We start from the raw sequence: 26,752 nt of genomic DNA on the forward strand, positions 1-26,752 counted from the left end.
TGGCGGCTCCGGTTCTGGACGCAGCCCCCCCTCTTTACGCTGATCCCTCCGCCTTTGTAGAACCGGACCGTGGATCATTGCCGGAGGCTCTGGACTGCGGATCATCGCTGGAGACCCCGGACCGGGGACCGTCGCTGGAGACCCCGGACTGGGGACTGTCGGTGGAGACCCCGGATTGTGGACCATCGGTGGAGACCCCGGACTGTGGACCGTCGGTGGAGGTTCTGGACTGTGGCCCGTCGTTGGAAGTTCCGGACTGTGGCCCATCGTTGGAGGTTCCGGACTGTGGCCCGTTACCGGAAGCTCTGGACTGGAAACTGTCGCCGGAAGCTCTGGACTGGGAACTGTCGCTGGAAGCGCTGGACTGTGGAGGCGCACTGGAGACCTGATGCTTGGTGCCTGCACTGGTGTTACCGGGCTGAAGACACGCATCTCAGGGCGAGTGCGGGGAGCAGGCACAGAATGTACTGGACTGTGGAGGCGCACTGGAGGCCTGGTGCGTGGGACCGGTACAGGTGGCACCGGGCTGAAGACACGCACCTCAGGGCGAGTGCGGGGAGGAGGCACAGGACGTACTGGACTCTGTGGGCGCACTGGAGGCCTGGTGCGTGGGACCGGTACAGGTGGCACCGGGCTGAAGACACGCACCTCAGAGCGAGTGCGAGGAGCAGGCACAGGACGCATTGGGCTGTGCAGACGCACCGGAGACACAGTGCGCAGAGCCGGCGCAGGATATCCTGGTCCAAGGAGGTGTACTGGAGACCAGGAGCGCTGAGCCAGCACCATCCGTCCTGGCTGGATGCCCATTCTAGCCCGGCAAATGCGAGGAGCTGGAATAGAGCGCACCGGGCTATGAATGCGAGTTGGAGACACCGTGCGAATCACTAACACAGTGTCTGACCAGTCACACGCTCCCCACGGTAAGCATGGGGAGTTGGCTCAGGTCTAACCCCTGACTCTGCCAATCTACCCGTGTGCCCCCCATTTTTTTGGAGCTGCCTCTCTGGCTTCCGTGCTAGCCGTGTCCCCTCGTATCGTCGCCGTTCCTCCTGCGCTATCTCCACCTGCTTAAATGGCAGGGTCTTGTCCCCTGCCATTACCTCCTTCCAGGTCCAGGATGTCGTCCACTCATCTTTCTCCCGGGCCCAGGATGTCCACTCCTCTTGAACACGCTGCTTGGTCTTTTTGTGGTGGGATCTTCTGTCACGTTCGTTATAAGGATCGGACCAAGGCGCAGCGTGGTATGCGTACATTCTTATTTATTTAAAGAATGAACACTGAACAAACTAACAAAATAACAAAACGAAATGTGAAGCTATACAAACGAGGCAACTACACATAGACAAGATCCCACAAACACCAAAGGGAAATGGCTACCTAAATATGATCCCCAATCAGAGACAACGATAAACTTCTGCCTCTGATTGGGAACCATATCAGGCCACCATAGACATACAAATCACCTAGACCTACAAAAACCCTAGGCATACAGAAAACCCAAGACAATACAAAAACTAGCGTACCCACCCTAGTCACACCCTGACCTATCCAAAAGAAAAAAAGAAAACAGAGATATCTCAGGTCAGGGCGTGACAGCTTGCTTAGTGGTGCCCCTTGCTTAGTGTTGTTGCAGACTCTAGGGCCATTCAGAACAGGTGTATATATATACTGAGATCATGTGACAGATCATGTGATACTTAGACTGCACACAGGTGGACTTTATTTAACTAATTATGTGACTTCTGAAGGTAAATGGTTGCACCAGATCGTATTTAGGGGCTTCATAGCAAATACATACGCACCCACGCTTTTCTGTTTCTTATTTTTTAGAATTTTTTTCATTTCACTTCACCTATTTTGTGTATGTCCATTATATGAAATCCAAATAAAAATCTATTTAAATTACAGGTTGTAATACATCAAAATAGGAAAAATGCCAAGGGGGTGAATACTTTTGCAAGGCACTGTATTCCTCCTACCCTAAACTTTACAGTTGGCACTATGCATTTGGGCAGGTTGCTTTCTCCTGGCAACCCCCAAACCCAGAATCGTCCGTCAGACTGCCAGATGGTGAAGCGTGATTCATCACTACAGAGAACGAGTATAAAGTGCTCCAGATTCCAATGACGGCGAACTTGGAATTGCGCATGGTGATCTTAGGCAGTTTGCTGCTGCTCGGTCATGGAAACCCATTTCATGAAGCTCCCAACCGAACAGTTCTTGTGCTGAAGTTGCTTCCAGAGGCAGCATGGAACTCGGTAGTGAGTGTTGCAACTGAGAACATATAACATATTATATGCGCTACGCGCTTCAGCACTCGCTGGTCCCGTACTGTGAGCTTGTGTGGCCTTGCACTTTGTGGCTGAGCCGTTGTTGCTCCTAGATGTTTCCACTTCACAGTAACAGCACTTACAGTTGACCGGGGCAGCTCTAGCAGGGCAGAAATCTTGTTGGAAAGGTGGCATCTGATGACGGTGCCACGTTGGAAGTCAATAAGCACGTCACTACGGGCCATTCTACTACCAATGTTTGTCTGTGGGGATGGCAATGATGTGTGCTCGATTTTATACACCTGCCAGCAACGGGTGAGGCTGAAATAGCTGAATCCACTAATTTGAAGGGGTGTCCACATACTTTTGGCCATGCAGTGCATCTTCATCTATCTTCTTTACTAGAAAACATAGAAATGAGCCATGTTCACATATGTTGAAGATGATGAATATGAAGTTGATAAATTACCCTTTAAAGCTAGGACAAGCACACACTGCTTATGGTTTTAACACAAACGCATGTCGTACGCACACACCCACACAAGCAGACCTCTCCATCTCCCCCCTGCTCCGATCCAGTTCGGGCCGTAGTTTGCTCTCTCTCTCCTGAAGGGCCAGCAGCTCTGTGTCCTTGACAACCGTCTCCTTAGAGACCTGAGTGATGTACGTGCCACTACGCATGGTCTCTAGCTCCATACGAAGCCTTCACAACACAATAAAACACAGGTTAGTTGTTGTACCGAAACTACACTAAAATGTTCACCTCCTTTCATCAAGAGTACATTTAGCATCCTGGAGGTGAGTCCTGAATCTATTTGGCATTGTTGTGTTACAATTTGCAGGCTGTGTTTTATATTTTCACTGTATTATTGTAAAACGAACGTTTGAGGAGACAGAGTGAAAAGAAGCCGAAAAGGGGAATGTCCTTGGACAAGTTTTTATACTGTAGTGGCCAAATGTGTACAACTCGCTATTCAAGTTTGATACAATTTGTTTACTTTTATTGTTTTATTTTCATATTTATTAGCATTTATTTTATCATTATTATTATTGTAGGCCTATTTATACCAGTTATTTAAATATGCAAAAAGTGTTTTGTTTCATGTTTTTGAGACATTTTCTTTGGCTAAATTAAGTCCGAACTCTCTTTTTAATTTTGTGCTCTGTGATTAATTTTAGATAAGTTAAAAGTAAGCCTATTATAAAATAAATAGCATTAGCCTATTGCTGTCATTTGTTGGGTAGGCCTACGGTAGGCACTCGTCTTTGTTGGTAATTGCAGCAATATAAGTCTGTTCAAAACCTTTGAAGGTTTAAACCAATTCATTAAAGATGCAACAAGTGTTTTGTTTCATTCTGTTAAGCCATTTTCTTTGCCCAAATTAAGTTCCAAATGTAATGTAATGCCCTACTATAGGGCTAATCGCACTCACACGGTGAAAAGGAAAAACCAAAGAGGGCGAGATGCCACAATATGTTGGTATTTTCTCTTTAAACGATACTTTTGATATTACTCTAATAAAGTTAAGCAACTTTAGGTGAGGAAGAATGTTTTAGGCCTACCAGAGTAAATCTAACAATATAATGCTTATCATTAAGAAAATAATTCTGATAGAAAATGATCAAATTATCCTCATTCAGTATGCCTATAGGCCTATGTGACAAGTATAAAGAAATGCATGTCGGTGTTGAACATGTCGCCGACATATCTCTATCTTCCTCTCGGTCTCTCTAGGGTTAGGCCTAAACTCCTCTTCCTTTATATTCACTTTTAAAATATAGGCCTTATGCATTTACAGCTCAAATCTCTAGCAGCTGAACCGTGAGGTGGAGAATAATTATTGTACAAACCAATAAAACAATAGGCTATAAAGTTTTGAACCACAGGCTACACATCCAAACACAACTAATAGTTTTTTAGTAATTGTTATAGACAGTTTTTAAGGACAAGTAGGCCAAATCAGCATGGGTTTATTTTTCCATGGGCCTTTCGGAACAGGTCTGGCTGTCGTCTGGTTCATTCGGAACAGGTCTGGCTGTCGCCCGGTTCATTCTGAACAGGTCTGGCTGTCACCCGGTTCATTCGGAACAGGTCTGGCTGTCACCCGGTTCATTCAGAACAGGTCTGGCTGTCATTTGGTTAATTTGGAACAGGTCTGACTGTCGTTTGGTTAATTTGGAACAAGTCTGAATGTCGTTTGGTTAATTTGGAACAGGTCTGACTGTCGTTTGGTTAATTTGGAACAAATCTGACTGTCGTTTGGTTAATTTGGAACAGGTCTGACTGTCGTTTGGTTAATTTGGAACAGGTCTGACTGTCGTCTTGTTCATTCGGAACAGGTCTGACTGTCGTCTTGTTCATTCGGAACAGGTCTGACTGTCACCCGGTTCATTCGGAACAAGTCTGACTGTCACCCGGTTCATTCGGAACAAGTCTGACTGTCACCCGGTTCATTCGAACAGGTCTGACTGTTGTCCGGTTAATTCAGAACAGGTCTGACTGTCGTCTTGTTCATTCGGAACAGGTCTGACTGTCACCCGGTTCATTCGGAACAAGTCTGACTGTCACCCGGTTCATTCGGAACAAGTCTGACTGTCACCCGGTTCATTCGGAACAAGTCTGACTGTCACCCGGTTCATTCGGAACAGGTCTGACTGTCACCCGGTTCATTCGGAACAAGTCTGACTGTCGTCCGGTTAATTTGGAACAGGTCTGACTGTCGTCTGGTTAATTTGGAACAGGTCTGACTGTCGTCTGGTTAATTTGGAACAGGTCTGACTGTCGTTTGGTTCATTCGGAATAGGTCTGACGTTCATCCGGAACAGGTCTGACTGTCGTCTGGTTCATTCGGAACAGGTCTGACTGTCGTCTGGTTCATTGGGAACTGGTCTCTGTTTAGAAAATATATAATTTATACATTTCGGGCCGTGTGGGAAAGCTGAAGACCTCATACCACACACTCTCACACACTCTGAGCATGTACAAACACTGTGATCATCCAGGGCCTTGGACCAGAAAAAAACACACATCATGGATAAAACACACACACTCACAGTCAAAACACAGACCCAGTTAACACAGAATAAACACACACATACACACATAGACAGGTGAGACACTGTGTGTGTGTCTGTTTCGCAGTATTTCCTTGTGGTCTCTCCGGGGCCTGCGTGTGTGTGTGTTGGCATAGCGTCCAGTTGTGACCGTAGACGATCGGTATCTGTCTCCGCCAGTTGTAGCTGTTCTCTGTAAGCGTCCCGTAATGCATCCAGCTGAGCCTCTCTCTCACACACTTCCCGGTCCAATTCATCATGCCTACAGATGGGAACATCAAGACACCATCCAATAGACCACCATTAGTCTAGGACTTCTACTCCTATGCTGCTAATTGGTCTGTCTTTGTGCCTCTGTCTGTTGCATTTGTATAGTAGTAGTGGTAAGATCTAGGACTCCCTTCTTATTGTATAATTCTTCCTCTCTCCTCCTCTCCCCTCCTCTCCCTTCCTATTTCTCTTCCTCTCTCTTCCTCTCTCCTTCTCTCTCTTCCTCTTGGTCTGCATAGCTTTTAGTTTGTCTTCTAGCTCCTTTGAAATGACAATGGGATATAAGGCTGGCATGAATCATTTTAAGTGCGTCCTTGACGGAGGTGATGTCCTTTATCTCCCAGTCTCTGTGCTGTAGCTGTGTGTGCTGACAGAGATCCTCTGAGGCCTTCAGGGCCTCCACAGCCTGGGCCTGGGAGTGGACCTCTGTCTCCTTAGAGAGCAGCTTCGCCTGGGGAGAGACACACACAGACACTTGCGCTTGTCAGGGATCAGCACGTATCATCCCATCTTATTCAGCAGTTTTCCACACCTGCTCCTTACCCTGAGTTTGTGAGACTGGACCATGGCTCTCATCTCATCTCAAATCAAATCAAATTGTATTTGTCACATGCGCCGAATACAACAGGTGTTGACCTTACTGTAAAATGCAGACTTACAAACCCTTAACCAACAATGCAGAAATAGAGTTGTTAAAATATTTACTTATAAACAAAATAAAAAAGGTGGGGTCAATGTAAATAGTCCGGGTGGCCATTTGATTAATTGTTCAGCAGTCTTTAAAGATCCATCCTCAGGTTGAACTCATGCTCTCCCTGCCCCATTTCATTATCAAAGTCTGTCATCATCTCCTGAACATGTGATGGATAGAGAGAAAATCCTTGGAGATTAACGTATAAAGAATTCCTCAAATTCATCTGGATGTGTCATAGTAGTTAAATAGAGGATGATGAATTGTTGATGAGGTTTCGGCAGCCCATACAGACCTCCACGGAAGGTATATTTCAAGCTGACCTATTCTAGACTCCATAGACAGAGCCAGCACCAGCAGACCAGCTAGCCTCACCCAACCTCATTCATCACAGCAGGTGTTAGCACCTTCTCTCCTTACCTCACAGATTTGGGAAACACACACTCACCCACAGACCCGCACGCAGACAACTACACACACAAACACACATACAGACACACCACAGACCCACACACAGACAATCATACACACAGTCAGACAAATATACACATACACTGCAGCTCAAAAATGTGTATTTTATCTAGAGATTGAGTGACACAGCAAAGAGCCAGGACAACAGCCAGCAGCAGGACACACTGCATGCCACATAGTTTAGACTGAAATACCACACACACATGTACGCTCGCACATACACACAGAAACACACATAGGCTTGGTAGGAAGGTGGTCTAATGGTGATTGACTGATTTAATCAAGGTAGATTAACTGCTCTTTTGTCTAGGTTGTGGATGTAAAGGTCTCTCCCATCTGGCTGATGTAGTGAAAACATGATGACACTCTTATGTTAAAACTAGAGAGTAGCCTACCACTGCACCTTCCCACTTCCCTTGTCAAGTATGTGTGTGTGTGTGTGTGTGTGTGTGTGTGTGTGTGTGTATGTGTGTGTTTGTGTACCTGGTTCTGTATAGCCAGCTCTCCCTCCACCTCCTGGGCCTTATGTTGGAGATCTCATTTCATGCTTTCGTACTCCTCTCTCTGCTTCTGAATGTCACCAGCCTGAGCGCTGAGTCACAGAAAGAGGACACACACATACAGTCACTCACAAGAGGCCGAAGCCTTCATGGCACTGGAAGGTACACATGCACACTGGATGCAAAAGCCATCATGACATCAGGAAATACACTTACACTGGTCACTGACACCACCATGACATCAGGAAATACACTTACACCGGTCACTGACACCACCATGACATCAGGAAATACACTTACACCGGTCACTGACACCACCATGACATCAGGAAATACACTTACACCGGTCACTGACACCACCATGACATCAGGAAATACACTTACACCGGTCACTGACACCACCATGACATCAGGAAATACACTTACACTGGTCACTGAAACCACCATGACACTAGATGACCTCTCAAAATTGAGAACACGGAGGAAACATGGAGAGGGCTTTCACATATTTCAGGCAAAGTGACAGTCTTAGACAGTTAAAACTTCAAATCACTTACAGTGCCTTCGGGAAGTATTCAGACCCCTTGACTTTTTCCACATTTTGTTAGGTTACAGCCTTATTCTAAAATGGATTCAATAGTTTATTTTCCCCCTCATAAATGTACACACAATAACCCATAATGTCAAAGCAAAAATAGGTTTTTATAAATGTTTGCTAATTTATTTACATTTTTTTTAAATGAAATAATACATTTACCTAACTATTCAGACCCTTTCATCTGGCTGGGCCACTCAAGGATATTTAGAGACTTGTCACGAAGCCACTCCTGTGTTGAACCTTCACCTTAATCTGATGTCCTGAGCGCTCTGGAGTAGATTTTCCTCAAGTACTCTGTACTTTGCTCTGATCATATTTGCCTCGATCCTGACTTGTCTCCCAGTCCCTGCCCCTGAAAAACATCCCCACAGAATGATGCTGCCACCACCATGCTTCACCGTAGGGATGGTGCCAGGTTTTCTCCAAATGTGATGCTTGGCATTCAGGCCAAAGAGTTCCATCTTGGTTTCATCAGACCAGAGAATCTTGTTTCTTATGGTCAGAGAGACCTTTAGGTGCCTTCTGGCAAACTCCAAGCGCGCTGTCATGTGCATTTTACTGAGGAGTGGCTTCCGTCTGGCCACTCCACCATAAAGGCCTGATTGGTGGAGTGCTGCAGAGATTGTTGTCTTTCTGGAAGGTTCTCCCATCTCCACAGAGGAACTATAGAGCTCTGTCAGAGTGACCATTAGGTTCTTGGTCACCTCCCTGACCAAGGCCCTTTTCCCCTGATTGCTCAGTTTGGCCGGGCGGCCAGCTCTAGGAAGAGTCTTGGTGGTTCCAAACTTCTTCCATTTAAGAATGATGGAGGCCACTGTGAACTTTTTTGGTACCTTGCCCCAGATCTGTGCCTCGACACAATCCTGTCTCGGAGCTCTGTTGACAATTCCTTCGACCACATGGCTTGGTTTTTGCTCTGACATGAACTATCAACAGTGGGATCTTATATAGACGGGTGTGTCCCTTTCCAAATCATGGATACCAATGGCGCTGGAGGAGTTGGCTGCCGTTTTACGAGCTCTTAACCAATTGTGCTATTGTATGTGTTTTTTCACGTTATTTGTAACTTATCTTGTACATAATGTTTCTGCCACCGTCTCTTATGACCGAAAAGAGCTTCTGGATATCAGGACAGCGATTACCCACCTCATACTGGACAAAGATTTTTTCTTTAACGAGTCGGACGCGAAGGATTTACTTCAGACACCTGACAAGAACCTCATCCCCGTTATTCGCAGGAGAGAGAGACATCGGGGACGTAGGTTGGGGTGCCATGTAAGGATCCGAAGGCGAGTGGTTAATCTGCCTCTACCATCAGTCCTATTAGCCAATGTACAATCATTGGATAACGAAATAGACGAGCTACGGTCACGAATATCCTTCCAACGGGACATTAACTGTAATATCTTACAGTATGTTTCACAGAGTCGTGGCTGAAGGACGACATGGAAAGAATACAGCTGGTGGGATTTACGCTGCACCAGCAAGATAGAACAGCAAGATAAGGGGTGACTGTGTATATTTGTAAACAACAGCTGGTGCACGAAATCAAATATTAAGGAAGTCTCAAGGTTTTGCTCACCTGAGGTAGAGTATCTCATGATAAGCTGTAGACCACACTATTTACCAAGAGAATTGTTATCTATATTTTTAGTAGCTGTGTATATACCACCACAAACCGATGCTGGCACTAAGTCCACACTCAATGAGCTGTATAAGGCCATAGGTAAACAGGAAAAAGCTCATCCAGAAGCAGAGCTCCTAGTGGCCAGGGACTTTAATACAGGGAAACTTAAATCCGTTTGAACTCATTTCTACCAGCATGTTACATGTGCAACCAGAGGGGGAAAAAAACTCTAGACCACCTTTACTCTTCACACAGAGACGCATACAAAGCTCTCCCTCGCCCTCCATTTGGCAAATCTGAACATAATTATATCCTCCTGATTCCTGATTAGAAGCAAAAACTAAAGCCGGAAGCACCAGTGACTCGGTCATTAACTTCTTATGGCTGGGGGCAGTATTGAGTAGCTTGGATGAATAAGGTGCCCAGAGTAAACTGCCTGCTACTCAGTCCCAGAAGCTAAGATATTCATATTATTAGTATATTTGGATAGAAAACACTTGGACGTTTCAAAAAACTGTTTGAATGATGTCTGTGAGTATAACAGAACTCATATGGCAGGCAAAAACCTGAGAAAAAATCCAACCAGGAAGTGGGAAATCTGAGGTTTGTAGCTTTTCAACTCATTGCCTATCGGAGATACAGTGGGATATTGGTCATATTGGACTTCCCAAGGCTTCCACTTGATGTCAACAGTCTTTAGAACCTTGTTTGATGCTTCTACTGTGAATTGCGGGCGAATGAGTCAGAGGTCTGCCAGAGAGCCACGAGCTGGCCATGCTCATTCACGTGAGTGCGAGCTCTGTAGCCAAAGGTACAGACAAAGGAATTATCCGGTTGGAACATTATTGAAGATTTATGTTAAAAACATCCTAAAGATTGATTCTATACATCGTTTGACATGTTTCTATGGACTGTAACGGAACTTTTTGACTTTTCGTCTGCTCATAGTGATCGCGCGTCATGAATTTGGATTTGTGAACTGAACGCGCTAACAAAAGGAGGTATTTGGACATAAATGATGGACATTATTGACCAAAACAAAAATTTATTGTGGAACTGGGATTCCTGGGATTGCATTCTGATGAAGATCATCAAAGGTAAGTGAATATTTATAATGCTTTTTCTGACTTCTGTTGACTACACAACATCCCGGATATCTGTTTGGGTTGTTTTGGTCTCTGAGCGCTGTACTCAGATTCTAGCATGGTGGGCTTTTTCTGTAAAGTTTTTTTTAAATCTGACACAGCGGTTGCATTAAGGAGAAGTGTATCTATAATTCCATGCATAATGGTTGTATCTTTTATCAATGTTTATTATGAGTATTTCTGTAAATTGATGTGGCTTTCTGCAAAATCACCGGATGTTTTGGAACTACTTAACGTAACGCGGCAATGTAAACTGAGATTTTTTTATATACAGTGCCTTGCGAAAGTATTCGGCCCCCTTGAACTTTGCGACCTTTTGCCACATTTCAAGCTTCAAACATAAAGATATAAAACTGTATTTTTTTGTGAAGAATCAACAACAAGTGGGACACAATCATGAAGTGGAACGACATTTATTGGATATTTCAAACTTTTTTAACAAATCAAAAACTGAAAAATTGGGCGTGCAAAATTTACACACTTGAGTGTGTAATACCGACATGTTTCAAGCAGACCACCAAAGTCCTTGTGCCCAAGAACACTAAGGTAACCTGCCTAAATGACTACCGACCCATAGACAAAGCTACACGTCTGTAGCTATGAAGTGCTTTGAAAGGATGGTCATAACAACATATCTGCCACTCTGATCCTCAACACGGGGCCCTTCAGGGGTGCGTGCTCAGTCCCCTCCTGTACTCTCTGTTCACCCAGGACTGCATGGCCCAGGACTGCATGCCAACGACACAACAGTGGTAGGCCTGATCACCGACAACGATGAGACAGCCTATAGGGAGAAGGTCAGAGAACTGGCCATGTGGTGCCAGGATAAGAACCTCTCCCTCAACGTGATCAAAACAAAGGAGATGATTGTGGACTACAAGAAAAGGAGGACCGAGCACGCCCCCATTCTCATCGACGGGGCTGTAGCCTCTCTAGCTGAGTCATGAGATACATAATAAATAATACAACATTACATTACAACCCCCTCCCCCCCTTTTACACCACGGCTACTCTCTGTTGTAATCATCTATGCATAGTCACTCTAATAACTCTACTTACATGTACATATTACCTCAACTAACCGGTGCCCCTGCACACTGACTCTGTACCCCCCTGTATATAGTCTCGCTATTTTACTGCTGCTCTTTAATTACTTGTTACTTTTATTTCTTATTCTTATCCGTATTTTTTTTAAACTGCATTGTCGGTTAGGGGCTCGTAAGTAAGCATTTCACTGTAAGGTTGTATTCGGGCGCATGTGACTAACACAATTTGATTTCAACATTACTCAAACAGAGTGAGAGAGAGAGCGAGAAAGAGAGAGACATACATTTCAGATACACATACAGATACACAGATACTGCCAGCAGAAATTCGTAGCTGATGTTAGCTACATTAGGAGGGCTAAGCTAGCAGGTGGTTGGCTAACGCTACCTCGACAGCATGCAACTAATATAGCTCCTAGGCTACATGATGCAAAAATATATATATTTAGCTATAAATGTATCACCGTTAGCATGTAAACAAAGCGTTGAATGCAAACTTGATCGCATGTTTCTATGGAAACCCTGGCGTTGTCCATCTGTGTAATTATTCCATGTACAAAATTGGTTTGTGAAGAACAAAAAGTAAAGTCCTGCCCACAATGACAAAAAATTATTACACAACATTTAGCTACCTCCGACAAATGGGTATCATACCAATGTATAACCCACAGACATGGAATAAATATGTGAAAATGGAGGGCTTTAGGACCGAGCCCTCTTACGCAAATTCCCTAGATCATTCCCTAAAATAAAAAACGCGCACGAGAAGGAGGCGTGAACGCATGGTCCGGACCAGAAGACAAAGCATCCTCAGGTATGAACAACCCTGATCATTAGGCAACTGCTGAACATGGGCATGATTGAAGTTCCATACCCGTTGATAATTTTGTATGTCACCGATTGCTGAGGTCCGTTTTGTCGATAAATCGTGACTTGCAGCCTCATTCAGTGGTGCTTATTATAAAGCTTCATTATAAGAGCTTTAATACAAAGTCATCACTTCATATCCATATTGCATGACTTATTATTTTTTTGTCTGTATGCCCCTATGGTCATTTTTGCACAACTGTAGCTGTGTAGCCTAAAGACCAGACGTTGAATTGCTTTGGATTTATTCAATGTCAGTCATAAATGAGCGTTTGGATCAAGTACGTTTCATCTCACAACCTCTACAAGCAAGAATGTTGAATTAAATTATATTTTAACGTACTTTATCGTTTGTCCGTGTGGTTGGTCCTTTTGCAGGTAAGAATGTGAGAATATATCAACAGGAAAGTATAATTACATCAACTTTTCAAAGGGCTGGTAATGTGTCCAGATTTCTACCACCTGAAGCATGCACAGAGCTCGGAAAGTATGCATGGGTCTCATGCATGTATTTTCATGTTGTGCCATGCTTCGGGTGATAGAAATATGAACTCACAAGCAGCGCTTTGAAAAATTGATGTAATTATACTTTCCTGTGTATATATTGTCTCACATTCCTACATGCAAAAGGACCAACCACACGGCCAACCGTTGAAGTAAGTTAAAATATAATTTTATTCAACATAATGGCTTGTAGAGGTTGTGAAACTTTAATGATCCAAACGCGCATTTATGCCTAACGTAGAATTCAATGCAATTCAACGTCGGGTCTTCAGACTAGTAGATGTGATGAGTTTTAGTAGCCAAACAGGTTGTTGTGATAGGAAGATGTGTTTTTATGCAAAGTCAAATAGGTGAAGTTCCATATCAGAAACTGATGGTATTTAACATATTACGGTAGGATGTTTATCAATGATTTATATATACACTAAATTACTGACGGGGGCGCTGTTTTAAAAACACCGCGCCGCCATCTTGGCACTCACCCACAGTTGTAAAACAGATTTTAGAAGCTATAGAAATGCATTTATTAATATCTAAATTTGTTTTTGACATGTTTTTTTATTAGACATCTTAATACATAATTTTTACATTATATTATGCAGGTTGAACACAAAAAATGTAAAATATATAAAAACATGTATCATTTTTAGAAAGTACAAATGTTACTGTTCCCACTGCAATCCTTGAAACATTTGAATGTAAATACTGTAGAATTCCATTCATTCCTATGGACGACTGCTTCTTCTGGGTAGTGACAATATGGCCGACCGGTGGCTTCAAAGCCTCTCATTGACCAATACATAGTGTCAACAATATACATCATGAATGTATATCTTAGGAGAAATAGGAAATAAACACTTCTATTTCTCTTCTTTATTTCTCTTCTTTACATCCCTGTTAGTGCACATTTCACTTTTGCCAAGATAATCCATCCACCTGATAGTTGTGGCATATCAAGAAGCTGTTTAAACCGCATGATCATTACACAGGTTCACCATGTGCTGGGGACAAATCAAAGTATATTTGTCACGTGCGCCAAATACAGTGAAATGCTTACTTACAGACTCTGACCAATAGTGCAAAAAAAGCTATTAGGTGAACAATAGGTAGGTAAAGAAATAAAAAGACAGGCTATATACAGTAGCGAGGCTACATACAGACACCGGTTAGTCAGGCTGATTGAGGTAGTATGTACATGGAGGTATGGTTAAAGTGACTATGCATATATGATGAACAGAGAGTAGCAGTAGCGTAAAAAAAAGGGGTTTGCCGGGTGGGACACACTATCGTGTCCCACTCACTCTAAAATGTGCAGTTTTTTCATACAGCACAATGCCACAGATGTTTTGAGGGTGCGTGCAATCGGCATTCTGACTGCATGAATGTCCACCAGAGCTGTTGCCAGAGAATTTAATGTTAATTTCTCTACCATAAGCCGTTAATGTCATTTTAGAGAACTTGGAAGTATGTCAAACCGGCCTCACAACCACAGACATCGTTTATGGCGTTATGTGGGCTAGTGGTTTGCTGATGTCAACGTTGTTAACAAAGTTCCCCATGGTGGCATGGGGTTAATGGTATTGGCGGGTGGACAACTAACACAATTGCATTTTATCGATAGAAATTTCAATGCACAGAGATACCTGCTCCTGAAGCTCATTGTCGTGCCATTGATCCGCCGCCATCCCCTCATGTTTCAGCATAATGCACAGCCCCATGTCACAGATCTGTCCACAATTCCTGGAATCTCAACATGTCCCAGTTCTACCATGGCTTGCATACTCACCAGACATGTCACCCATTGAGCATGTTTAGGATTCTCTGGATCAACGTGTGCGACAGCGTGTTCCAGTTCCCGACAATATACAGTAACTTTGGACAGCCATTGTAGAGGAGTGGAACAACATTCCACAGCCCACAATCAACTACCTGATCAACTCTATGCAAAGGAAATGTGTCACACTGCATGAGGCAAATGGTGGTCCCACCAGGTACTGACTGTTTTTCTGATCCACACCCCCTACCTTTTGTTTTACGGTATCTGTGACCAACAGATGCACATCTATATTCCCAGTCATGTGAATCCATAGATTAGGGCCTAATGAATGTATTTCAATTGACTGATTTCAGTATATGAACTGGAACTCTGGAAAACCTTTTGAAATTGTTGCATGTTACATTTTTATTTTTTGTTCAGTATAGTTGGAGGTACACTCCGCCAAAACCCATCGCCACTCAACTCCATGAGGTGTGATTTACATATTGTGGAGTTGAGAATTCTCAACTAGGCTATAGCCTATACTGTAAAGGAGAGAGTGAATTTGACAGTAATTTACAGCTAGTTGTAAGTTACTGTATTAGAATTCCCCTAGGTGTACTGCAATATGAAATACAGTATCAAAGCAAGTACTGTGTAATGACACACCGTACAATACTGTTTCATTTACTTTATTGACTGTTAAAAAAAGAGTAAATGCTACCGTAATCTGAATGGATTAATTAATCAAATTCATTGAGGGGTAGGGGTTTGTATTTCACACTAGCTGTAACTACAGTACATGGGATTGGTGCAAGCAGGTTTACACACGACAGCTTATTAATGAATGTTTGGTGCTTGGAGGCCTTAACAAAGGTTTCCAGATTGGCAGCAACTACAGGGCAAAACAGACCAAAAGGACACATCAAAATATTTCTTTCTCAATGCAGATTATTTTAAAATGTCATATTGTTGAATATCCTCAATGACTGTATTCCAATAGGAATTACACATCACTGCAAGCCAGTGTAATGTCACTTCCAGGCTTGATGTGGCTTGTACACCAGGAGTTTCAGACCACTATGTTAGGGTGTAATGAGGTCCTCAAAGAAAGACCTTATGTTATGTATTGTCGTAGTTACATTTTTATGATGACATATTCACTTAGACAATCACGTGGTGAATGCCCTGGCCTAAGAACCATTGAATACAACAACCATGTTTCTGTCGCTAACAAATAAAGTAATGGGTGGTAAGTAACTTCAGTTCACTCGAAAGGCAAGGCACCCTGGGAAATATGAAAATATGGTTGAATTGTATGTTCACTCAACTGAAAGTTGGTTCAGCTATATGTCCAATTGTTGCGCAAACTCCTATTGCTCATATAAACAATCCTATTGCGTTTGGTTGCCTTAAAATTGTATGTTAAATCAAATGCAATACTATTTTGTTGAGCAAGCTCACAATCCTGTTGCAGCTTGTTGCCTTGATATTTTAAAGCTAGAATCCTTGGTTGCTACATCCATTTTTGGAGTTATAGATTAAATATATATCCATTGATTCTTGAAGAATATACAGTGCCTTGCAAAAATCTTCATCCCCTTGGCATTTTTACAATTTTGTTGCATTACAACCTGTAATTTAAATGTTTTTTATTTGGATTTCATGTAATGGACATACACAAAATAGTCAAAATTGGTGAAGTGAAATGAACAAAAAAAACTTGTTTCAAAAAATACAAAAACGGAAAAGTGGTGCGTGCGTATGTATTCACCCCCTTTTGCTATGAAGCCCCAATTACCAATTACCTTCAGAAGTCACATAATTAGTTAGATTGCACACAGGTGGACTTTATTTAAGTGTCACATGATCTCAGTATATAAACACCTGTTCTGAAAGACCCCAGAGTCTGCAACACCACTAAGCAAGGGGCACCACCAAGCAAGCAGCACCATGAAGAACAAGGAGCTCTCCAAACATGTCAGGGACAAAGTTGTGGAGAAGTACAGATCAGGGTTGGGTTATAAAAAAATATCAGAAACTTTGAACATCCCACGGAGCATCATTTTATATCCATTATTACAAAATGGAAAGAATATGGCACCACAAAAAAACCTGCCAAAAGAGGGCCGCCCACCAAATCTCACAGACCAGGCAAGGAGGGCATTAATCAGAGAGGCAACAAAGAGACCAAAGAAAACCCTGAAGGAGCTGCAAAGCTCCACAGCGGAGATTGGAGTATCTGTCCTTAGGACCACTTTAAGCCGTACACTCCACAGACCTGGGCTTTATGGAAGTGTGGCCAGAAAAAAGCCATTGCTTGAAGAAAAATAAAAAGCAAACACATTTGGTGTTCGCCAAAAGGCATGTGGGAGACTCCCCAAACATGGAAGAAGGTACTCTGGTCAGATGATACTAAAATTGAGCTTTTTGGCCATCAAGGAAAACGCTATGTCTGGTGCAATCCCAACACCGCATCACCCCGAGAATACCATCCCCACTGCGAAGCATGGTGGTGGCAGCATTATGCTGTGGGGATGTTTTTCATCTGCAGGGACTGGGAAACTGGTCAGAATTGAAGGGATGGTGGATGGCGCTAAATACAGGGAAATTCTTGAAGGAAACCTGTTTCAGTCTTCCTTGAGAGTGGGATGGAGGTTCACCTTTCAGTAGGACAATGACCCTAAGCATACTGCTAAAGCAACACTCGGGTGGTTTTAAGGGGGAACATTTAAATGTCTTGGAATGGCCTAGTCAAAGCCCAGACCTCAATCCAATTGAGAATCTGTGGTATGACTTAAAGATTGCATTACACCGGCGGAACCCATCCAACTTGAAGGAACTGGAGCAGTTTTGCCTTGCAGAATGGGCAAAAATCCCAGTGGCTAGATGTGCCAAGCTTATAGAGACATACCCCAAGAGACTTGCAGCTGCAACAGGTGGCTCTAGAAAGTATTGACTTTGGGGGGGGAAGGGGGGGGGGGGGGGGGGGTGAATAGTTATGCATGCTCAAGTTCTGTTTTTTGGGGGTTTTATTTCTTGTTTATTTCACCCAAGAAAATATTTGTACATCTTTAGAGTGATAGGCATGTTGTGTAAATCAAATGATACAAACCTCCAAAAAATACATTTTAATTCCTGGTTGTAAGGCAACAAAATAGGAAAATGCCAAGGGTGTGAATACTTTCGCAAGCCACTATCTTATACTTGCCTCAAGCTTACTTCAACTGTCGTACCCCATCAGAACCCAAAATATGCTTGTTTTACCCCAATGTTTGTAAACAATGTATAGCCTCAACATGGCTTCAACTATCATTTTGATTTCATGCATAGTCAGTCCTTGCATCCATTGCTCTGTTTTATAAATTTGAGAGTGGTTACATTTCTCCAGGCCTATCCCTCATCTTTTTATCAAAACAGAGGCGTGGTGTCTGCAGTGTTATTGTTTCAAGTAAGGATTCTAGCTTTAAGTTGATTCAACACATTTTTTTACAGTGTACAGAACATACAGTGCATTCGGAATGCTTTCAGACCCCTTGACTTTGTTATGTTACAGCCTTATTCTAAAATTGATGAAATCGCCCCCCCCCCCCCCCCCCCCTCCGTCAATCGACACACAATACCCCATAATGACAAAGTAAAAACAGGCTTTTAGAAATGTTGACAAATTTATTTGCAGGGTAGCCTAGTGGTTAGAGCGTTGGACTTGTAACCGGAAGGTTGACAAGAACCTTGTCAGCTCGGGGATTCGATCTATCAACCTTTCAGTTACTGGCCCAATGCTCTAACCACTAGGCTACCTCTGGCATAAGAGGAAGAGTCATGGTGGTTCCAAACTTCTTCCATTTAATAATGATGTAGGCCACTGTGTTCTTGGGGACCTTCAATGCTGCAGAAATGTTTTGGTACCATTCCCCAGATCTGTGCCTCAACAAAATCCTGTCTCGGACCTCTACGGACAATTCCTTTGAACTCGTGGCTTGGTTTTTGCACTGTCAACTGTGGGACGATGTATAGACAGTTGTGTGCCTTTCTAAATCATGTCCAGTCAATTGAATTTACCACAGGTGGAATCCAATATGGTTGAAGAACCATCTCAAGGATGATCAATGGAAACAGGATGCACCTGAGCTTAATTTCGAGTCTCATAGCAAAGGGTCTGAATACTTCAGTTTTTTTTTTTAAATATAAATTTGCTCTGTTTTCACTTTGTCATTATGTGGTATTGTGTGTAGAATAATGTAATACATTTTAGAACAAGGCTGTAACTTAACAAAATGTGGAAAAAGGCAAGGGAATACTTTGTAAATTAACTATATATATTCTGAGATGTCCAGGTGTGCCTACATTCTTCAGTCCAAGAAGGTCTAGAACAGTAGTTAGGTGACCGAGATTGTAGTGTTTTGTGTGCTTGGTCATCCAAGCCATGAATGGAATACTCTCACTCTTAATCATTACATTGTGCTGTAAGTTAACTACTGGTTTAGGATTCAGGGTTCAACAGATGTTCACTGCTTTGGCAGGAAACGTATTCCTGAAGTCAAGAGAGACAGTAATGCCACATGGATATGGTTGGCTGGTACTTGTTGGCTTCTGGAAGCCCCGATGATAAAATAACAGGTCCTAAGGCTTGTCCTGTGCCAGACCCATACTGTTAGCTATAGTGTTGGTGTAGAGGGGAAACACATCCAGCCTGTGACACAACCTGCCTGGTCCCACTGTATCTTTAGCCCTGAATATTCTGAACAGACATCAGTACTCTGTCATAGCCAATCAGTGGTCTACAAGGATCAGTGCCACAGGTGTGTGAGAGAATGTGTTTGCAAATGTGGTGTATGTCAGTTTGGCCTGGCAGAAGGTCTAGCAGGAAAGCATTCGATCTTGATGCCGTGGGATGTCCAATCCCAAACTGACACGGCCTTCTAGGCAATGTGAGCAACACGGTAACAGTGCACCCCTCTTCGTTAAAGGTCTGAATGTTTCCCGCCTGTACAGCGTTGCCTGTTATCCACAGAGAAAGTGATCCTAGTAATCGTGCATGTGTCCTGGGATGGGAAATGTCAATCTTATTTTAGGAGAGCTGATAGTGGGGTACTGGCTGAATGCTGCATGGAGCACGAGGGGTTGGGATACCCGGTTATAGAGGTGGGGCTAGGGGAGAAGTGTATGTTTGCCTGTTGGTTGGGAGCCAGGCGGCTACATGCGACACTGGAGTAGTTCATACAGCAGACGTGCACCTCACATCCCATTCAGAGAGTTACAGCTGCATCAAGGGTAGGTGATTTGCTATAGATTCAATGCTGTGGAATCTGATGTTTACTTTGATTTAAAAAAAAAAACATTTATTAATCAGTGTCGATAGATTATCAACAATATTCAAGTTGTATTTATTCTGTCACTTGCTGGCAAAAAAAGTATTCCTGAATGTGTAGATGGCTTTTTAGTGGAAAGTAATTCTGTTGACAAACTTGTAACCACACTGTTAAGAAAATGGCCTTTTGAATGTTTTTGTACTACTGGAGAGCTCTCCTTTGTCTACACCCATTCAGCGTTGTGCACACCCTCTTAAGCCAGCCCCACCCACCTCTTTGCATTTTTAAAGAGTGTAATATGGTTTGGTTGCATTATTGAATAGTGATAAGGTGTCCAATCAAACGCATCTTTTGACCAACAGGTCAAATGTGTTCATTGTGCAGATACTCCTCTAAGAAAACCAATGGTCCAAACCGCATGTCTCTATCATAAACTAAATGTTATTGGAGTTTTTACTCTTGTAGGATGGTCAAAATTAGGGCGGGTAAATCAATGGAGGACAAAAGTTTTTTTTTAATCTGTAAAATAGTATTGCGTCAGCTAGGCCAGATGCTGTGAGAGAATTAAGGCAAATCAAATCAAATCAAATTTTATTTGTCACATACACATGGTTAGCAGATGTTAATGCGAGTGTAGCGAAATGCTTGTGCTTCTAGTTCCGACAATGCAGTAATAACAAGTAATCTAACTAACAATTCCAAAACTACTGTCTTGTACACAGTGTAAGGGGATAAAGAATATGTACATAAGGATATATGAATGAGTGATGGTACAGAGCAGCATAGGCAAGATACAGTAGATGGTATCGAGTACAGTATGTACAAATGAGATGAGTATGTAAACAAAGTGGCATAGTTTAAAGTGGCTAGTGATACATGTATTACATAAGGATGCAGTCGATGATATAGAGTACAGTATATACGTATGCATATGAGATGAATAATGTAGGGTAAGTAACATTATATAAGGTAGCATTGTTTAAAGTGCTAGTGATATATTTACATCATTTCCCATCAATTCCCATTATTAAAGTGGCTGGAGTTGAGTCAGTGTCAGTGTGTTGGCAGCAGCCACTCAGTGTTAGTGGTGGCTGTTTAACAGTCTGATGGCCTTGAGATAGAAGCTGTTTTTCAGTCTCTCGGTCCCAGCTTTGATGCACCTGTACTGACCTCGCCTTCTGGATGATAGCGGGGTGAACAGGCAGTGGCTCGGGTGGTTGATGTCCTTGATGATCTTTATGGCCTTCCTGTGACATCGGGTGGTGTAGGTGTCCTGGAGGGCAGGTAGTTTGCCCCCGGTGATGCGTTGTGCAGACCTCACTACCCTCTGGAGAGCCTTACGGTTGAGGGCGGTGCAGTTGCCATACCAGGCGGTGATACAGCCCGCCAGGATGCTCTCGATTGTGCATCTGTAGAAGTTTGTGAGTGCTTTTGGTGACAAGCCAAATTTCTTCAGCCTCCTGAGGTTGAAGAGGCGCTGCTGCGCCTTCTTCACGATGCTGTCTGTGTGAGTGGACCAATTCAGTTTGTCTGTGATGTGTATGCCGAGGAACTTAAAACTTGCTACCCTCTCCACTACTGTTCCATCGATGTGGATAGGGGGGTGTTCCCTCTGCTGTTTCCTGAAGTCCACAATCATCTCCTTAGTTTTGTTGACGTTGAGTGTGAGGTTATTTTCCTGACACCGCACTCCGAGGGCCCTCACCTCCTCCCTGTAGGCCGTCTCGTCGTTGTTGGTAATCAAGCCTACCACTGTTGTGTCGTCCGCAAACTTGATGATTGAGTTGGAGGCGTGCGTGGCCACGCAGTCGTGGGTGAACAGGGAGTACAGGAGAGGGCTCAGAACGCACCCTTGTGGGGCCCCAGTGTTGAGGATCAGCGGGGAGGAGATGTTGTTGCCTACCCTCACCACCTGGGGGCGGCCCGTCAGGAAGTCCAGTACCCAGTTGCACAGGGCGGGGTCGAGACCCAGGGTCTCGAGCTTGATGACGAGCTTGGAGGGTACTATGGTGTTGAATGCCGAGCTGTAGTCGATGAACAGCATTCTCACATAGGTATTCCTCTTGTCCAGATGGGTTAAGGCAGTGTGCAGTGTGGTTGAGATTGCATCGTCTGTGGACCTATTTGGGCGGTAAGCAAATTGGAGTGGGTCTAGGGTGTCAGGTAGGGTGGAGGTGATATGGTCCTTGACTAGTCTCTCAAAGCACTTCATGATGACGGATGTGAGTGCTACGGGGCGGTAGTCGTTTAGCTCAGTTACCTTAGCTTTCTTGGGAACAGGAACAATGGTGGCCCTCTTGAAGCATGTGGGAACAGCAGACTGGTATAGGGATTGATTGAATATGTCCGTAAACACACCGGCCAGCTGGTCTGCGCATGCTCTGAGGGCGCGGCTGGGGATGCCGTCTGGGCCTGCAGCCTTGCGAGGGTTAACACGTTTAAATGTCTTACTCACCTCGGCTGCAGTGAAGGAGAGACCGCATGTTTTCGTTGCAGGCCGTGTCAGTGGCACTGTATTGTCCTCAAAGCGGGCAAAAAAGTTATTTAGTCTGCCTGGGAGCAAGACATCGTGGTCCGTGACTGGGCTGGATTTCTTCCTGTATTTCGTGATTGACTGTAGACCCTGCCACATGCCTCTTGTGTCTGAGCCGTTGAATTGAGATTCTACTTTGTCTATGGAATGGCGCTTAGCTTGTTTGATAGCCTTGCGGAGGGATTTGTTTGTATTCGGTCATGTTACCAGACACCTTGCCCTGATTAAAAGCAGTGGTTCGCGCTTTCAGTTTCACATGAATGCTGCCATCAATCCACGGTTTCTGGTTAGGGAATGTTTTAATCGTTGCTATGGGAACGACATCTTCAACGCACGTTCTAATGAACTCGCACACCGAATCAGCGTATTCGTCAATGTTGTTATCTGACGCAATACGAAACATCTCCCAGTCCACGTGATGGAAGCAGTCTTGGAGTGTGGAGTCAGCTTGGTCGGACCAGCGTTGGACAGACCTCAGCGTGGGAGCCTCTTGTTTTAGTTTCTGTCTGTAGGCAGGGATCAACAAAATGGAGTCGTGGTCAGCTTTTCCGAAAGGGGGGCGGGGCAGGGCCTTATATGCGTCGCGGAAGTTAGAGTAACAATGATCCAAGGTCTTTCCACCCCTGGTTGCGTAATCGATATGCTGATAAAATTTAGGGAGTCTTGTTTTCAGATTAGCCTTGTTAAAATCCCCAGCTACAATGAATGCAGCCTCCGGATAAATCGTTTCCAGTTTGCAGAGAGTTAAATAAAGTTCGTTCAGAGCCATCGATGTGTCTGCTTGGGGGGGGATATATACGGCTGTGATTATAATCGAAGAGAATTCTCTTGGTAGATAATGCGGTCTACATTTGATTGTGAGGAATTCTAAATCAGGTGAACAGAAGGATTTGAGTTCCTGTATGTTTCTTTCATCACACCATGTCACGTTGGCCATGAGGCATACGCCCCCGCCCCTCTTCTTACCAGAAAGATGTTTGTTTCTGTCAGCGCGATGCGTGGAGAAACCCGTTGGCTGCACTGCTTCGGATAGAGTCTCTCCAGTGAGCCATGTTTCAGTGAAGCAAAGGACGTTACAGTCTCTGATGTCCCTCTGGAATGCTACCCTTGCTCGGATTTCATCAACCTTGTTGTCAAGAGACTGGACATTGGCAAGAAGAATGCTAGGGAGTGGTGCACAGTGTGCCCGTCTCCGGAGTCTGACCAGAAGACCGCCTCGTTTCCCTCTCTTTCGGAGTCGTTTTTTTGGGTCGCTGCATAGGATCCACTCCGTTGTCCTGTTTGTAAGGCAGAACACAGGATCCGCGTCCGCGTCGCGAAAAACATATTCTTGGTCGTACTGATGGTGAGTTGACGCTGATCTTATATTCAGTAGTTCTTCTCGACTGTATGTAATGAAACCTAAGATGACCTGGGGTACTAATGTAAGAAATAACACGTAAAAAAACAAAAAACTGCATAGTTTCCTAGGAACGCGAAGCGAGGCGGCCATCTCTGTCGGCGCCGGAAGTCGTGGCACTGACCGGCTCACCGTTGAACTCGTCATCTTTCTTCTCAAATCAGGAGGACATAAAACAATATAGAGGTAAGATGCATATACATTTTGAGACATGACGTCGTATTTTAGTATACGCTTTTCATATTGCGAAATTCCTGTTATTTTTAGATGTTTCCTCACAAAAACAAGCGTATCTCTCTGACGTCATCAGCTTTTTAGGAGAGAAGTGGGAGGGAAGGCAGGAGGGAGAGCGCCAACCTAGTTGAGCTATGCTATTTTCTAGATATTTTTGACTACAGACCCATATTTGTTTATTTATTTTCCCTTTTGTCCTCGTTACAACACTACATAGCCATAATGACATTTGAAATGTCTCTTCCTTTGAAACCTTTTGAGTGTAATGTTTACTGTTAATTTCTGATTGTTTATTTCACTTGCTTTGGCAATGTAAACATGTTTCCCTTGCCAATAAAGCCCTTTGGGAGAGAGATGTATTTTAGTAAAAAAAATACATTTATGAATATAAATCACAGAAAACATGACCCCACTCCACTTTCACCACTGTAGTGTTGATTCTCTCTTCCAGAGCTGCAATTGACACAAACGAGCAACGTAGGCTAAATATTATTCAAACTGACTTAATTAACATATAAACAGTATAGGCCTATGTCAATCACTGTGAAAGGTGAGGTGAGTAAGACATTTAAACGTGTTAACCCTCGCGTTAACCCTCGCAAGGCTGCAGGCCTCGCAAGGCTGCAGGCCCAGACGGCATCCCCAGCCGCGCCCTCAGAGCATGCGCAGACCAGCTGGCCGGTGTGTTTACGGACATATTCAATCAATCCCTATACCAGTCTGCTGTTCCCACATGCTTCAAGAGGGCCACCATTGTTCCTGTTCCCAAGAAAGCTAAGGTAACTGAGCTAAACGACTACCGCCCCGTAGCACTCACATCCGTCATCATGAAGTGCTTTGAGAGACTAGTCAAGGACCATATCACCTCCACCCTACCTGACACCCTAGACCCACTCCAATTTGCTTACCGCCCAAATAGGTCCACAGACGATGCAATCTCAACCACACTGCACACTGCCCTAACCCATCTGGACAAGAGGAATACCTATGTGAGAATGCTGTTCATCGACTACAGCTCTGCATTCAACACCATAGTACCCTCCAAGCTCGTCATCAAGCTCGAGACCCTGGGTCTCGACCCCGCCCTGTGCAACTGGGTACTGGACTTCCTGACGGGCCGCCCCCAGGTGGTGAGGGTAGGCAACAACATCTCCTCCCCGCTGATCCTCAACACTGGGGCCCCACAAGGGTGCGTTCTGAGCCCTCTCCTGTACTCCCTGTTCACCCACGACTGCGTGGCCACGCACGCCTCCAACTCAATCATCAAGTTTGCGGACGACACAACAGTGGTAGGCTTGATTACCAACAACGACGAGATGGCCTACAGGGAGGAGGTGAGGGCCCTTAGAGTGCGGTGTCAGGAAAATAACCTCACACTCAACGTCAACAAAACTAAGGAGATGATTGTGGACTTCAGGAAACAGCAGAGGGAACACCCCCCTATCCACATCGATGGAACAGTAGTGGAGAGGGTAGCAAGTTTTAAGTTCCTCGGCATACACATCACAGACAAACTGAATTGGTCCACTCACACAGACAGCATCGTGAAGAAGGCGCAGCAGCGCCTCTTCAACCTCAGGAGGCTGAAGAAATTCGGCTTGTCACCAAAAGCACTCACAAACTTCTACAGATGCACAATCGAGAGCATCCTGGCGGGCTGTATCACCGCCTGGTATGGCAACTGCACCGCCCTCAACCGTAAGGCTCTCCAGAGGGTAGTGAGGTCTGCACAACGCATCACCGGGGGCAAACTACCTGCCCTCCAGGACACCTACACCACCCGATGTCACAGGAAGGCCATAAAGATCATCAAGGACATCAACCACCCGAGCCACTGCCTGTTCACCCCGCTATCATCCAGAAGGCGAGGTCAGTACAGGTGCATCAAAGCTGGGACCGAGAGACTGAAAAACAGCTTCTATCTCAAGGCCATCAGACTGTTAAACAGCCACCACTAACACTGAGTGGCTGCTGCCAACACACTGACACTGACTCAACTCCAGCCACTTTAATAATGGGAATTGATGGGAAATGATGTAAATATATCACTAGCACTTTAAACAATGCTACCTTATATAATGTTACTTACCCTACATTATTCATCTCATATGCATACGTATATACTGTACTCTATATCATCGACTGCATCCTTATGTAATACATGTATCACTAGCCACTTTAAACTATGCCACTTTGTTTACATACTCATCTCATTTGTACATACTGTACTCGATACCATCTACTGTATCTTGCCTATGCTGCTCTGTACCATCACTCATTCATATATCCTTATGTACATATTCTTTATCCCCTTACACTGTGTACAAGACAGTAGTTTTGGAATTGTTAGTTAGATTACTTGTTATTACTGCATTGTCGGAACTAGAAGCACAAGCATTTCGCTACACTCGCATTAACATCTGCTAACCATGTGTATGTGACAAATAAAATTTGATTTGATTTGATTTGAAATGC

General features: G+C 44.0%; 1 protein-coding gene and 1 pseudogene across 4 annotated transcripts in view; one reads left to right on the top strand and one right to left on the bottom strand.

Moving 5' to 3' along the window:
- Positions 1 to 7,426, bottom strand: part of LOC139381290 (coiled-coil domain-containing protein 57-like) — a 49,508-nt pseudogene extending 42,082 nt beyond the window's left edge.
- LOC139381674 (monocarboxylate transporter 4-like) overlaps positions 1 to 26,752 on the top strand; it is a 98,764-nt gene that overhangs the window by 61,287 nt on the left and 10,725 nt on the right. Inside the window, exon 1 of one of the 4 annotated variants that reach the window (XM_071125362.1) lies at positions 12,439 to 12,486. The exons of 1 other annotated variant lie outside the window; for it this stretch is intronic. The gene's annotated coding sequence lies outside the window, so the exon portion shown is untranslated. Of the gene's footprint in view, positions 1 to 12,438; positions 12,487 to 19,971; positions 20,074 to 26,752 lie in introns of those variants that run through there. 2 more of the 4 variants (XM_071125361.1, XM_071125363.1) reach the window with 2 other exon arrangements.

Source organism: Oncorhynchus clarkii, chromosome 23 (genome assembly GCF_045791955.1).
Source record: "Oncorhynchus clarkii lewisi isolate Uvic-CL-2024 chromosome 23, UVic_Ocla_1.0, whole genome shotgun sequence".
NCBI classification, from domain to species: Eukaryota; Metazoa; Chordata; class Actinopteri; order Salmoniformes; family Salmonidae; genus Oncorhynchus; species Oncorhynchus clarkii.